The sequence below is a fragment of the Bufo bufo genome, chromosome 2 (assembly GCF_905171765.1).
Source record: "Bufo bufo chromosome 2, aBufBuf1.1, whole genome shotgun sequence".
Classification (NCBI taxonomy): Eukaryota; Metazoa; Chordata; class Amphibia; order Anura; family Bufonidae; genus Bufo; species Bufo bufo.
In genome coordinates, this window is record NC_053390.1 from 601269191 (window position 1) to 601274219 (window position 5029).

General features: G+C 40.2%; 1 long non-coding RNA gene across 1 annotated transcript; it reads right to left on the reverse strand.

Moving 5' to 3' along the window:
• Nucleotides 1-486: 486 nt before the first annotated feature.
• Nucleotides 487-4687, reverse strand: LOC120991710. The gene is made up of 3 exons (XR_005776774.1): nucleotides 4678-4687; nucleotides 4075-4081; nucleotides 487-613 (listed from the first exon to the last, which is right to left on the reverse strand). It is a non-coding gene; the product is annotated as an uncharacterized LOC120991710 (long non-coding RNA).
• Between the last annotated feature and the right edge of the window lie 342 nt (nucleotides 4688-5029).

The following is a 5029-nucleotide window of genomic DNA, read 5'->3' on the forward strand; positions in this document are numbered from 1 at the left end:
AAGTAAGACGAGGAGCAATCAGAAACAGCCATCGCAAATGGAGGACTATGATGAAACGGAAAACCTGTTTAACAGGGCAGGAGAAAACAGGGCATTAGAAGCAGACAACCAGATGAGTAATATCGACTTTAAACTAGCGGGCATACTAGAGGCAGTTAAAACAACTAACCAATCGTTAAGTACCCTGACAATTGCGGTGGCAGCAGTGCAGACTGACAACTCAGTAATTCGAGATGATCTAAACAAAATGAGGCAACGTATAAAAGAGTCCGAAATGTCAACTACAGAATTGCAAAAAGAAACCAATCAGATAAAAAAAAGGATTGAAGCAGTCGAAAGTGACAATAAGGCACTTAAAGAAAAAATGGCGGATTTGGAGGACAGATCCCGGAGAAATAATCTTAAATTAGTGGGCTTTCCGAAAGGAGTAGAACGAGATGACCCTACGAGCTTCATCCAAAAATGGTTATCAGACAACGTAATAGCTGTAGAAGCAGCCCTAACACATACAGTGGAGAGAGAGCACCACATCCCAATAAGAAAATTACCACCAGGGTCAGCACCAAGGCCACTGTTAATTAAAATGGCTTCCTCAAGAGACTGAGACAATATCCTTATATGGAAAAGAGAGATACAAACGGTTAAATACAACGATGCCAACATAGAGATATACCCAGACTTTTCTAAAATAACGCAAGACAAAAGAAGAGAATATAAAGATGTAAAGAAGAGATTGAAACATGCCCAACTAAAATACTCTATGATGTACCCAGCTAAATTACGGGTTATCTACAAAGAAACGGTTCAATTTTTTTCTAATCCAAGCGATGCAGCAGATTGGATGGACTCTAAGGGCATTAAATAATCCACTTGCAGTAATACAGGGGGGAGCTGGGGGGGGTCGACGACGGGGGGGAGGAGGGATAGCCTATAGTTAGAGACCTATGAGTCACATTTAGCGACTCGCAGGTCAGCACGGGAGTAGGCGTAGGGGGGGGGGCTTTGTCGGGGTATTGATGGTGTATTGCTGCGTGTGCCCCTGTCCTTCCGCTCTGTGCTGTCATAAAAAAAAATAAAATGTCAAGAATATTGACATGGAACATTCGCGGTTTTGCGGATAAAATTAAGAGGTGCGCAGTGTTTGACTTAGTTTCTAGACACCTACCTGCCATAGTGGCTCTGTTAGAAACACACCTATCAGGTGAAAAAGTGGCAGCGCTTGGCGGAAGGAGATGGGCCTCTCATAAATATCATTCCTGTTATTCCACATACTTTCGTGGAATTAGTGTTTATGTGCATAGACAGGTAGATTACGACCCAATAGAACAATTAATTGATCCAGAGAGTCGGTATATTTTCCTCCACTGTTGATGGCAGGGTTAAAGGAGTATTATCGCTTTCATATACTGTATATTCCACCCCCTTTCACAGTAACTGTGCTATGTAAACTGATGTATGATATTTCAACACGAGAGGAGTGCCCGGTGCTGGTGGTGGGCGATTTCAACTCGGTCATGGACGTAAAAATAAATAGAATATCCACCATAACCAATTATGAACAAAATGCCAGTTCAAGTACATTATTATTCAGAATGTGCAAAGAAATGGCACTGGTTGATATATGGCGATCCCTCTATGGAAATAAGCAAGCATTTTCTTGCTTTAGTAACACATACAGGTCCATGTCACAAGTTGATCTGGCCCTCGCTAGCCCCGGGCTCATCAACAGGGTTAAAAAAATGAATTATGAAAGTCACGGTATTTCCGACCACTCCCCGGTCATGGTATTAATTGAAAGTCTTAAAAAAACCAAACAAAAATAGGATCTTTAAACTTAATCCCCACTGGATGACATTGATAAGGGATATGGATAAGATTAACGTAGAAATAAAGTCCTTTTGGAGTGACAACATTAATTCAACACATATTCATATGGTTTGGGACTCGCTTAAGGCATACCTCCGAGGTATATATTCATACCAAATTAGGAAACAGAAGAATTTCTATGCCCAAACTCAAAAAGAAATAGAAGGGACGCTTAACCAGCTAATGCAGGAGATCACTGGGGTAAACACCCCAGAAAAACAACACCAATTAAAAAAGCGCAAGATGAATATAAACAATATCTATATAAGAAAGCGCAGAATAAAATGTTCTTCTTGGGGCAGAGGACCTTCAGTGAATCCAGTAAACCGAGTAGATTGCTATCCACAATAATAAAAAATCAAAGAGGGAGTAACAATATTATGGGAATCAGGACAGAGGCAGGATAACATTAAGATCCCGGAATTTGACAAACAAGATATTGAATGGTTGAATAGACCGATTCAATTGATCGAGTTACAAACCACGTTGAAATCTATCAAGGGCAATACGTCTCCAGGGCTGGATGGTTTTCCATTTGATTTATACCGTAAACATGAGGAAATTATCCTCCCTCAAATGTTGGAAGTACTAAACCAATCCTGGATACTGGGCTCTCTACCCCCCTCATGGATGGAAGCAATTATCACATTAATCCCCAAAAAGGGGAAGGACCCGTTGTTAGCGACCTCCTACCGCCCCATCTCTCTGTTGAACACAGATTACAAAATCCTTGCTAAATTGTTAGCCAACAGATTAAAAACTGTTGTTCACAAAGTCGTCCATGCTGACCAAAACGGGTTCATTCCCAAAAGGAATATACAGGACAATGTAAGGAGGGCTTTTTTGAATATACAGATAGGGGATGGGGAGGACTGCTCCATTCTGTCCTTGGACGTGGCCAAAGTCTTCGACAGGGTGGAGTGGTCCTTTCTCTGGAGAGTGTTGACACGGGTGAAAATAGGGGAATACTTCTCCAGATGGGTTCACATTCTGTATCAAAACCAGGTATCCAGAGTCCGAATTAATGGGGAATGTTCCCCCACCTTCCCCTTCACTCGAGGAACGCGTCAGGGATGCCCCCTCTCCCCTTTGCTATTTTCGTTGTTCCTGGAGCCAATGGCATGTAAAATCAGAGCAGATGAGGAAGTACAGGGCTTTGGGTGCGAGGGGAAAGTCTATAAAATAAGCCTATACGCAGATGATATCCTGCTCTTTCTAGGGAGGGGGTATACGAATCTGCCCAGGGTTATGGAAAGCGTGGACGACTTTGGAGGCCTATCCGGATATGAAAAAAACTGGGAAAAATCAAAATTTCTCCCATTAAGACGCCCAGTTCCACCGGGTTACAATTCTCGGGTTAGTATACTGGCCCCATCAGATTCTTTACTATACCTGGGTATCCACATAGGGACTAAATTGGAATACTATACGAAACTGAACATACTCCCAATAATAGATAAAGTAAAGGAAAAAATTAGAACATGGTTAAAACTTCCCCTGTCACAAATCAACCGTATTGCCCTTATAAAAATTACGTTATTACCAATGCTATTATATGTACTAAATGCAAGTCCAATAACGATTGAAGATATGTTTTTTAATAAACTAGAGACCCTTTTCAATGAATTAATATGGGGGCGCAAATGGGTTAGAATCAAAATACAATATCTGTACAAAGAAGAGGGAGGAATCTCTGTCCCTTTCCTAAAAGGATATTATGCAGCTGCACAAATGAGATGGTGTGTGAGAAACCGAAAGAATAACTGTATACGGCTAATTTTTAGGGAGTACTGTAGACCCTGGAAGGATCTTTTTTATATTCTTGAAACAGGTATCACTGAGAAGAAAACAATAACAAATCTGTTTAGCAGAATGCTTAGGCATATTTGGAAACAAGTTATGCTCTTGGTCGGAGTATCTCAAGCGGTTCAATTCACCCCTTTGTGGGGGAATGCTCACTTACCACAAGTTATGCAATTAGGGGATGTTGAATACTGGGAAAAACAGGGGATACACTTAATCTCACAGGTTTTTTATAAAGGACAGGTTAAGCCACTAACCGAAATCCTTCCAGACACTACATTAGGATTTATTGATACATTTCGATATGAACAGCTAAGACAAGCCATACACTACACTAAAAATAAGAACTATTTAAATATTGCACGGAACACTTTTCTAGATTTCTGTTACGACACGACGTCAAACACCCCCGCTATATCGCACATTTACGCAAAGTTAAAATATGAATACACAAAATCGATCACATTAAGAGGTGAGGTAAAATGGGAAAAAGACCTGCAGAATATGGAATCTATCCGTGGGAGATTGTTTATAGAAACATCAAAAGGTCTACGGTCTCCCTCGCCCATACATGGATTCTTCTGAAAATTATTCACCGTCTCTATTACACACCAGTACTATTACACACTATTTATAAAGATAGAGAACAGAATTGTTACAAATGCAATAAAGAGAGAGGAGATTATAAACACCTACTGTGGGAATGCCCGGGTATAGAAGATTATTGGATTAAAATATTCCGGAAACTGCAGAACAGTTCCCCCATGAAATATGAAGCATGTATTGACTATGTAATCCTGGGTACTCTTCCAGAGAGACATAAAAATAAAACCGAGCAACTACTTTGGCTTCGGGGCATAGCTTTGGCTAAAATAATAATAGTTAAACATTGGGGATCCATGAAATATCCAAATCTTGACGGAGTATATGAATAGGGTAAAGCAGTATGAACACAGTCTTGCCCAAACAGCGGGGGAAAAATCCGTTTGGCTGCAAATATGGGGTAACTGGAAAAGAGAATACTCAGCGCCGCGACAGTAGCTCCATGGAAAAAGGGGGTTGGAGGGAGGGATGGGAGGGCAAAGATAAGAGGGAGATTAAACACATGATGAAATTATGTTGTATTATATTACTTTTGATATTGAATTGGTAGACTGTAGATTTATATTTTTGAAAAAAAAAAATTGTAAAAAAAAAAAATTCCTCCACATCAGAGAAAGATTGAGACAAAAACTATGTCTCAATATTTCCATTATCCTCCCTCTCATTTTTGTGTACGTGGATACAAATTATATCCTTTTCACCTTCTGTTGTTCCATTTTACCACCCGATGACAGTAATTGTTGTCACTCACTTTGTA